This window comes from Sander lucioperca, chromosome 12, assembly GCF_008315115.2.
Source record: "Sander lucioperca isolate FBNREF2018 chromosome 12, SLUC_FBN_1.2, whole genome shotgun sequence".
Classification (NCBI taxonomy): domain Eukaryota; kingdom Metazoa; phylum Chordata; class Actinopteri; order Perciformes; family Percidae; genus Sander; species Sander lucioperca.
In genome coordinates, this window is record NC_050184.1 from 10,207,682 (window position 1) to 10,219,005 (window position 11,324).

Here is an 11,324-nt window from a genome sequence, read left to right on the forward strand (position 1 = left end):
ATTTTTATTTTCTTAATTTCTTATACTCTAATAGATTTTATTTTGGTTTACATGTATTTTGTGTAATATTTACAGTATTTCAGTTTTCAGCCACAGTTTCAAAATAAGGATCAATGGAATCAATACAATTTGCATCAAAGCATTTCTGATTCTGGATCCAATTCTTTGCAAGAAGACAAATTTGTCAACAAATGTCACTGGCATGAAAGCTACGTACAGTAATAGGCTACAATGACAAGCAATGGTGCACTGATTTGCACTGAGTGCTGTATTTTGTATTTTGTTGTCCACTGTGTAATGGTTGATTGGAAGAGCTCATACACTTGTTTGCAAGTTGTGTTGTTTGAAGGCAAAATTTGCTTTTGTTGCATATTTTAAATGTTTTGGCACGGTTAGAGCTTTTGTGTCATTTTGACATGTCATTGTGTGTTAACTGTTTTGAAAAATGTGGAGTTTGAGTTGACTGCTGCATCAAAGCAATCAAGAAAAAACTGTAATAGGAAGGGCGTTCCACAGAGACGGAGCTACCACTTCAAAGGAACGGTCACCTTTAGTTTTCAAACAAGTGTGTGGGACCACCAGTAATCCCTGGTTAGAAGACCTGAGTGACCTGTTAGTAGTGTATGGATGGAGCAGGTCAGAGATATAAACAGGTGCCTGACCATGCAATGCTTTATATGTAAGAACAAGAACTTTAAATTGGATCCAGAACTTGATCGGAAGCCAATCTAACAAGGATAAAAAAAAGGAGATAATAGGCATGGTAGCTTCCTAACATTAGCATGTCACCATGGTACTGTTACCACCAACACATTTACATTACTGTGTTCATTTGATAACAGCCTACACAAAGCTGGGACTGATAAAAGCTGAGCCAAGTTTGACAATGTAGAGATAAGCCTGACAAGCTAAGTCTAAGATAGCCTAAAATAGCTATCGTACAGAGGGTAAACTTTTCGGAATTAGGTAACAACATGGCCAGGCCTCTGGTACTCAGGAACATTTGAAACTTTTTCTATATTTTTTTCTATAACATTTCTCCATTTCCCACTCATCCTGTTAGTTGTTTTGTGGTGTGTAATGATCACTACAGCTTTCATGGGGCTGCTAGCATTGACATGTATACACATTTAGTGTCTATAGAACTAGGAAGTCACAGGGACAACAGCAGCTGACCTGTTCAAAAACATGGAGAACATTGGGTCTTTCTTCCATACTGCAGCCATTACTGTACATCTAATCTGAAAAATAAGTTTGTCCACACTGACAGATTTCATGACCCGGGAGCAAAGCAGACCTATTAAAAAGGCTTTGTGAAAAGTCATACATGCACATAAACGGGGAGTGGAGCAGGTTCCCCAGAGTCTCATGTAGGTCTGAGGCACTTTGAAGGTCACTGACAATACCCAGCATGCCTGGTTAAGCCAGCCAGAGTACTACTAGTACTCAACCTGCAGCCCTTTACAGCGCTGACTGAACATTCAGGAGGTATTTCTACTCCAGTAAGTGTTGCATTGTTCACTCACTTCCATCTCATTTTCACACATCAGACCCTGAGACTTATTTGAGCACTTGAATAATTTCAAAAGAGCCAAAGGACGGGAAGAAATTGTGTTACCAAGTGAACAATTTAACTGTTGCCTGCTTTAGTAAGTGCTAGAAATGAGTTTTTTTCTCCTCCAATTTCTTGATGAAATTTCTTTCAGTGCAGAAATCATCATTGCTTAATATAATGGCCATTTCTTGTTAACCTATTAAAAGTCACAATTTTCAATGCAATAAGAGAGATATAGCTCAATTTGCATCAAAGCATGCTCACATTGGTTTGGGTCTGGGACTTTGCTAGATTTCAACACTAGTATGACCATGTTAAAAGGCACTGACAATGAAAACAACAAAACCTTAAAGAGCAACAAATTAAGGATCCATTTGTACTGTGTGGTGAATCCTAACCCCTAAAGCCCTTCCTTACTTTTCCTTATCTTTCTGCCACGTACAAAAAGTCTTAAACAAGACGCTTTCTAATTAATGTTTTTATTCTCTAAACCTTCACCAACAACAAAGTTACACATAAACTTGAACACTCATGATCATGACATTGACCCCGCTCTGACACGCGCCTCTGTGGCCCTACCTACAACCTTTGACCTTGTGACAGCATTCATCATCAAACTCAAACCCTTGTGTGTGTGTGTGTGTGTGTGTGTGTGTGTGTGTGTGTGTGCGCGTGTGTGTGTGTGTGTGCGCGCGCGTGCACGCGCGTGTGTGTGTGTGTGTGTGTGTGTGTGTGTGTGTTGTGTGTTGTGAATCCTTTGAATAGACCTGAATGGACCTGAATGGACCTCCCACTTCACCTTTATTGTCACTCTATTCAGTCTTGATCTGGTCTCAATGGTGCGTCAGGCCCCATCTGTGAATACCTCGGGCCACACTGCATGATAAACACTGAAAGGTTTCAACATAGACATCAACAGTCTTTCTGAATGACTCAATGTCCCAGTTGGCGTGTAATGCCACTCCGTCAATTACATTTTGAACAAGAAACTCAAATCTAATGTCTCTTGTGGCGCCGAGATTGGCCCCTCTGCCAGCTTTTTTGTTTTTGTAGGGTCAAACCGCCTGTCGTCTGTGACAGATATTGTAAAGCAGTAAACACGTGAAGATGGATGTCCACATTCTTTGAAATAAAAGCCAAATCAGAAATTTTAGTCAAATGTCATTTGTGGCGCCAAGATGACTCCTCCAGGGCCCTTTTCTGTCCTCAAAGAAACAGAAAAACAAGAAAATACTTCAATGTTACAACAGAGGACAGTGATTTAAGTCAATTAAAAAATGTTCATGTCACTTAAGGGCGCCAAGCACATTCCCTTTTCAGCAGTACACACATGGTACTAAAAAGAAGTAAATATACATCAGTGCAGATTTCTTAATGATCCTGTTCAGATTTTGCAGCGCCAAAACTACTCCACTGTTGGCTGTGTTCATTTAATGGGATTTTCATTCTCAGAATGTTTGGCTAAGTCGTTGATGACACCAACACCAACACTGTGTGCCCAGAGTTAGATTTGTATCTATTATCAAGCTGTCACACTTGGTTTACGTTTGTTTCGTCTGTAAAAAATCCAATAAATTACATTTTATCTGAAGGTATCAATGAGATGGGTTTACCTCAGTATGTCTCTCGATTTTAGAAAATCAGTCTATTTGGATCTTTTTCCCTGTGCGGAGGCCTGGTGTGTTTGAGGTAAACAAAATTCCAGTCCATTTTCAGCCCTGGGAGGGTGCATGAACCATTAGCTTTCAGAAGCAGAGCCCATTCCTCCAGTGTCTGTCGGCCTGAGAGGAGAGAGCTGGCAGGCGGGATAGCTGGCTTCCTGGTTCATTGGCTGGATGGCTGGCTGTTACACTCTGGTGCACAGAGATGCCAAAAAAGTGGGCATGGGAAAGCCTCGGGGGGGCCAGAGAATAACAAATGATACAAAAAGCGACCTTGTAATTTAAATGCAATTGTGAGTTTTTCTGTTGTGTCTGAAATATACTGCTGCACATAATAACAACAGCACAAAGTGAGGTTTGTCTTAAGGAGGTAATGACTCGAGCTCCACAAATCACTCAAAAAAGTAAAGATCTGAAAGCTGTGCTTTGCTTTGAAAAACAGCATTATAATAATACATTTTTATCAAAACTTTAGCCAAACTAAAGTAGTATTATATTGCAAGGACATATTGCTGTTTGCTTCACTTTTGTCACGCACAACTTATCCTCAGCTGCATTATGAGAGAGAAAATGGATTTTTTTTAACCAACTGGTGGAGAAAGTGTAAGATTTTCAGGTAATGTGCTGGAGAGAGACAGAGGTGAGCAGGATTTAAACAAGGATTTTAACTCTGTGAATCGCAGATATGAACATTTAATTGTTGTGTGATCAGGGAACAGTCCGACACTGTGTGGATTGTCTGATGGTGAGCCAGAAAGCTTTAAAAACAGATTGGTGCAAACTCTTGATCCTAATCCTGAGTACAATCTTGATAATTGGTCATTCAGTTCGAGGCCAGGATTGACATAAGCAGGTAGAAGAGTTAAATTGTATGGGACATGAGTGTTTGTCATACTCTTGATAACTTTTAAAATTTCCATTACAGCTACAAGAGCTGTAGCTAGGATTTTCCACCGCCGTTTTAACTAATGTACAGGGAGAAATCTATTTTAGAGGAAGCACAGAGACCAATTTGCCCCTCTAAAACACTGCTGGACTCAGCCAGGTCTGGTGCATTGTGCTTTCTGGACTCAACAAGCTTTGGCTGTAGACACACTGCAGTTTCCTCCTTAACATCTCCATGGTTAGATGTGTGGCTTTTCAGCCAGCCAGCTGGCACAGAGACACAAGTTACTGAGCAACACCCACAAAGCAGGACTTTGGAGCTAAGATGGCTGCCGTGTAATACTACAAAGACCAAAGTGTGGGCGCTTACACTGACTGGCATGCTGAGTGCTAATCCACATTCTGGCACCAAACCGGACTGTTGTAATTACAGAATTGGGCTAAACAGTAAAGAGCAACAATGCATTTGAGCGTTGCCAAATTCTCAGACATTTGCTGCTTCTACACAAGGATGAAAATGACTCTTCTTAATGTTTGAATCTTTTTTGTTTACTCACAAACAAGTGGGTTCAATCTATTTTTTATCTTCATATCTGTCCAAACTGTCTTACTTTTCTTTCAAATTGAGACAGAATAGGTTGGCTGTAGCCTGTAATTACTCACTAACACACCGCAGGAAACCGATCAGGACCAAACAGCCGAAATTTGGTCCGACCAAAAGAACTAGTCTGAGTCCGGATCAAGCCGAACCACGGTCCGCTTCGTTTCTAGTGTGAAAGCATTTTTGGATGGTTCAGACTTTCGGACCAAATACAGGAAGCTCTGGCAGGTTATCTTTGTGTTACAAGAGTGGGGGAGTTCCTTTAAGGAATAGCTCAGTGCTTAGTGTGTAGGCCTACGTGAGAGTGTGACGTGAATGCGCTCAAAGCAGACAGCTTTTGGGTGCTTTAAACCACATATAATACTGTTTTATTGTTCACAGATAAGTGGTTTCAGTCTGACAACAGAGAAGGGCCAAAACTGCAAATAGCGGCAGAGGAAGAGAGACTGGCCAAACAGGCATTTTGGCGCTGAGCACTGCCCAGGCTTCATTCATACTGTGAGTGGTGCTTAAAATTGTTTATTTCACTGTGGAGGAAAACACTTTGTACTTAATATAGCTACCTGCTAAAAAGAACATGAGAATGTGGCTAACGTTAATGAAAAACTTCCCTGTAAGTTAGTTAGGGAGACAGACACAAACTGTCCCATGGTCCCCTTCTTAAATTTGTCATCCACTCAGCATACGTCAATACTTCAACAAATTGCATTAAAGTGCTGCCAGCAAGCAGCATCTGTCAGACAGTTGTGTCGTGTCTGGTTTCTGTCTGCTGCTGCTGAGCCTCTCCATGAAACACACAGATGGGGTATCTCTCGCCTCCATATTTAAGTGCTTGTTTCTTAAAAGCCGAACCACCTCTCACAAATCTCACGCATCGGCTGCTGTCGGAACTAGTATTTCTCTCTTCAGCTTGTCTCTTCTTCTCTCTCTGAAACAGCTTTTTTTGTGTTTGGTGTTATTGAATTTGAAGAAGTTTATTTCAGACACCTCATCTCATCATAAAGTGTCTCAGATCCGTGGTGTTCACACGGTAAAGGCCATGCAGCAGCCAATTAACAATTCTTCAGAATGGTTAAAATTTTCAAATAATGATCCAAGTGGTAACTTCTTTTCATATGACGCCTCGCTGGGTGTCATCACTACCACAGCCAGTTTGTCGTCTATGGTCACAATCCCTGTGGATCAGTTCACGTTATTGAATGTGTGTACTTAGTTCGTTACACAAATACAAGCAGGTGTTTTCGACATGAAAATATTTTTTTGTGTTTTTTATACACATAACATTTTCCAACAGCCTGTTTGCTGCCTATCAGCGGGAGTAAAAAACCAATACAGTACATCTTCTGTGAAACCCACATCCCTGTGAAGTGATGTATGGAAACACTACAATGCTCCCACAGCAGCAGCAAATATGCATGAAGCACATTTTACAACAGTAGGGTGAACATTTGAAACTTCCATGGTTCTCTGAGAAGATGTTGAACACAACTGCATACATCTGCAGGTATATCAACAGTTTACAACAGCACATTTGATGTTTGGTCTTCTATCATCATCACTCACTGTTCTGGTGTTGTCTCTTATAGTTTACAGTTAACCTTACAGCATTTTGCTATTTTTGCAAATTTGATGAAAGCACCAGGCCAAGTATCATGTAGGCTAAATAAGTGTTTAAGTTTAATTTCTACTGTATACAACAGTAGGCACACACAAGGTCATAATACTTTAAAATGACGTTGTTTTGTTGATGTGTACTGACCAACAGAGGGCTTAAACAGTATTAGTGGTGGTGTTTAAATGGTCACATCACATTAACATAATGTTATGGTGTTGCATGTGTGAATGACAGAAGCTGCTGCCTTTACTGAAACATTCCACAAGGATATTTTTGGTAATTGTCCAGGATATATCCATGAAAGAGCTTAAAAACTGACGTTTTATTCTGATGGTAATGGATAATGTTGTTAAATACACTGATGGATGTGTGTAGTTTAGTCACGTTAGTTAGTTGGTCGGTTGGTCTTTAGTCCAAACGGAAATATGTCAGTAACTTTTCCATGAATTACTATTACATTTTGTACAGCTATATTCATGATCCCCAGAGGATGAATCCTACTGACGTTGGTGATCTCCTGACTTTTCTTCTATCACCTCCATAAGGTTGACATTTTTGGTTTTGATTAAAATATCTCAACAACTATTGAATGGATTACCATGAAATGTGGTACAAATATTCATGTCCCCCCCAGGATGAATTGTAATCACTTTGGTGATCCTCTGACTTTTCATTATCAGGTCAAAGATTTAATTTGTCTAGTAATTTGGTTTTTGTCAAAATACCTTCAAATCTAGTGAAACTCCCGTCAACCTCAGCTGTATGTTTGGTGGTTGTTAGCTAGCTGTAGTATTAAAGATCAGAGTGGAAACATGTCAGAAAATGTATTTGTTATCCTTGACATCAAAGCTAAAGTGTATCTGTGAAAGTGTGTGTCACTTTTCTGACTATATCAAATAAACTAAACCAAAGGAAATTCCTCAAGTTGAAATTGCATTGTCCTCGCCCCGTTTAATGATGATGTAAACAGTCTAAAGTTGAAATAAACCCCTTCACATTTTACCCTAAATATGCTCGGCCTATCCAGCGTTAATCCTTTTGCATTTTTCCTCTCTTTCTGTCTGTGTGTCTCTCCGTCTGTCACTTTCTCAATTTAATTACTCAGCTTGAATCGCTGCACTGGCACGACTGTTAACCAGACGAAACAGTGCCAAAGTGGTTTACGAAATGTAGAATTTCTGCCAGCCTTCCGTTCTCTCCCTCCTGTTTACCCCCTGCCAGCTCCCTTCCCCCTCCTCCTCACTCCCCGCCACCCCGTCTTGAAGACAGCGTTGCGTTGCGGCTCTGTGCTCCTAAAGAGCTGAAACTGTCGGCCGGGGAAGCGGTGAAATGGAAAAATTTAATCGCATTAAGAGAAAAACCTTCTCTTTTCATTTGTAAATTCCTGGGACACGGTTTTTTTTTCTACCCTCTTTTTCCCTTTTACACCTACCCCCATCTCTCTCTCTCTCTCTCTCTCTCTCTCTCTCTCTCTCTCTCTCTCTCTCTCTCTCTCTCTCTCTCTCTCTCTCTCTGTCCTTACCCCGACACGGCTGCTGAGCTCAGAAAACATCCGCCTAGGCCTCAACACACATACACACACTTATAAGTACACACACATACATTACATGTAAGAACACACACATTCAACTCCTCACTTTACTTCCGTCGAGGATTTGACAAACCAGGATGGAGGCCTGTTGGATGGGCGCGCACCCACACCCACACACACACACACACACACACACACACACATTGTAATTCCTTTCCTTTTTCCCCTTAAAAGAGACAGAGATCAAAGAACGTTTCACAGACTCCTCCTCTGTTCCCTCCCTCCATCTTGCTTTCCCTCCTCCAACTGAGTCAATGTACCTCAACGGCTTTTTCTTTCCTCCATTCTCTTCCTCCTTTCTTCCTCTTTTTTTCTTTCACTTCTAGTTTTTTTCTCCTTCCTCCTTCTTGCTGTAACACAACAATCTCCTTCCTCAATTGCAATCTTTCCCTCATTTTCTTTATTCCTCTTTCCTTCATTTCTTTCGGTTCCTTCTTTCTTGTTGAAGAGCTATGTTCCAGTTTCCTGTCGTGTCCACATCCGCCTCCATTGTCATTCAGCTCCACAGCAGCCATACCTCCGTGACAGGGACACACACACACACACACACACACACACACACACACACACACACACACACAATCCAACACTAACCACCATCCCCACTTCTCTGTGGTTATTGACCTCTTTCCCCTAAACACACACACACACACACACACACACACACACACACACACACACACAGAAATACACACACTGCTTCCATGGGGACGAACCACCTGAAGAGCTGAGGATTAACAGACCAGTTCAAACAGTGTCAAGAGCTTTTTCTCTCTAACTCCACTGTAGAAACCCACTACACACACACACACACACACACACACACACACACACACACACACACACACGCGCACAGATTGCATCTTGTCTCAAATGAGACATAACAACAGTAAGATGTTTCCTTACAAAATTATCTGCAACTGATTTTTTTGTTGCCATTTAACTGTTGTCGGTACAAGTTGGGAGTTTTTTCTTGCTAGTTTGAGACTACAACACACAAGCTGCAGTTTTTTTTCTCGTTTTTTTTGTACGTCAGCTCTAAACTCTGCGGCTGGTGTCCCCGCTGAACTCGATGGTATCTATTGTGTATAAAAAAAGACCAGTTAGCTTCACATTCCTACTGGATACTGTCACACTAAAAAGCACAATAGAGGTGCTTTCACAGTACAAATCTTTTAGTTCAGAGCCGCAACGTCAGCCAAACTGTAATACCACTCACTCTGGTGTGTGTGTGTGTGTGTGTGTGTGTGTGTGTGTGTGTGTGTGTGTGTGTGTGTGTCCCTAATCTTTCATTTACTCCCTCTGTCCCCCTCTCTCTCTCTCTCTCTCTCTCTCTCTCTCTCTCTCTCTCTCTCTCTCTCTCTCTCTCTCTCTGGCCATCAGAGGGAGCTCTCATGCAACCGGATCACTTCATATGACGATGTGATTTGATATTGACAGAAATCACATTTAGGTGGAGTTGTGGCATGTGTGTCTTTACTGTTAGTTCTGCATAATAATGCGTGTATAATAAAATGGTCAAGAGTGAGATTTATTGAAAGAAAGCACATTTTTATAGACTGAACTGCCATAAGAAGAATGCCCTCTACTACATGCAGTCTGTGTCTTATTTTAAATACTGTAGGAAGGAAAGTGCTGAGCCAACATCCAATAATGGCCGAGGCAAGAATTGAGGTCCATCATTGAACACACTCAGACTGTGGTTGCACTGATAAGCTCGCCAATTTCGAAGTGAGTAACTGTAATGAATGTGTGAAAATCATTAAAAATGATGACATATTACACAATGCTTGGGGGTTGCCTCCTGCCCTCCTGTAAGTGATCCAGTTTCCAAAGGCTGAGGTTTTCTCAAGATACTGTACAATTTCTGTAAATGCTGTTTGAATACTTTATGCCAATATATAGGATTTCACCAACTACTACAACTCACCAGAAGAACTTTGACGAGAATATAGAGGAGGGTCAACAATCTCTCCATATTTTATGAATGCCTAATTGACTGAAATGTTCAGGTTCCCCCCGACAGTCATCCACTGGGATATGAAGGTTTTATGATCCACAATGGTAATACCCTGAATCAGGGCTACATGCAGACCAGAATAGCTCACAATTAATAAATAAAGAGGTGGCTGCATTTTCAAAACATGGAAAATGTGTAAAAAGGGTAAATAATGTGTACAAAATACAAATTAGTTAGCAAGCTAGCAGTTTTCAGTAAGACTTTATTTGTATGTGTGGTTCATGATGTCCGTAAACTGTGGCAGACAACACTGTTTAGGAAGCAGGTCACAGTCAACGAGCGTGTTTCCATGACGCTGGATGTTGTTCACTCTGGGATAGGCTGGGAAGTAAATGGTATGACATATTTTCCATTTTCTCAATCTACATGCACGAGTCCAGCTTCAGGAGTGTCCAAATGCCACATACTGTAGGTCTTGGTGAGCAGGTTGCAGGTCAGCAGCATTAACCGAGGCATCTGTTACTATTAAACAGTAATAACTGGAATTAAACATCAGGATATGATCCCAAACGCTGATGTGTCATCATCCAGCAATATGTGTCATCATGCGACAATATGTGAATTGAGTTATATGTTACTAAAACCTGCAAATCCTTCTTCATAGCTCCTTATCTTCCTCCTCCTTTCTTATCTGCTTCCCGCCTCCTTATCTGCTCCCAGTGTGTCCTATTTATATCCGTATACACCGGCTTTTGAGCTCAACATCATCATCATTATCATCCCCTTACTGATCTTCCTTACAGGGAAACACAGCCTCAGATCAAAGCGGATGACCTGAGGGTATTGAATACATATAATCTGACTGGCGTGCAGGTGTGTTTATGTGTCTATGATGGTCCATGTGTGTTTAACCTGATGTGGTCGACTTTGTATAATCCTTGTACTCTGAGTGCCATCTGCCCCACCTTGAAAAGGGCAGAAGACCTCCCCATGCCAATATGTCACAGGTACAACATGCTGTACAAGAAAAAACACCTCTACCTGCAACACACAACATAATCAGAGCAGTACCAAGAGGGATTTTCTGTCTGTCCACTGTCACTACATAATAAAGGGAAAAGCCCCCAAAAAATAATCTTTGTTTTATTCAATAACACGGAGCATGTCGTTTGGTCACCTGTCAATAGCGTCATTTAACCTTTGACCCCTCTAGTTGCTCTAACGCCCGGCAAAACACAGGAAATCTTGGAAACAACAGATGATATGTTAGAGAGTAATTGTAAATCATACAATGTCACACCATCTGTCCAATATGAGTTTTCTGTTGCACGACTAAAACAACTTTTAAACTTACACGTTCTACCAAAACAAGTTCCTTCCGAGGCTATTTTGCAGCGGCACCGTGGCTTTTCTCCGGTGCTTAGCACCGCCCAAGACGATTGTGAAGAAATGCTAA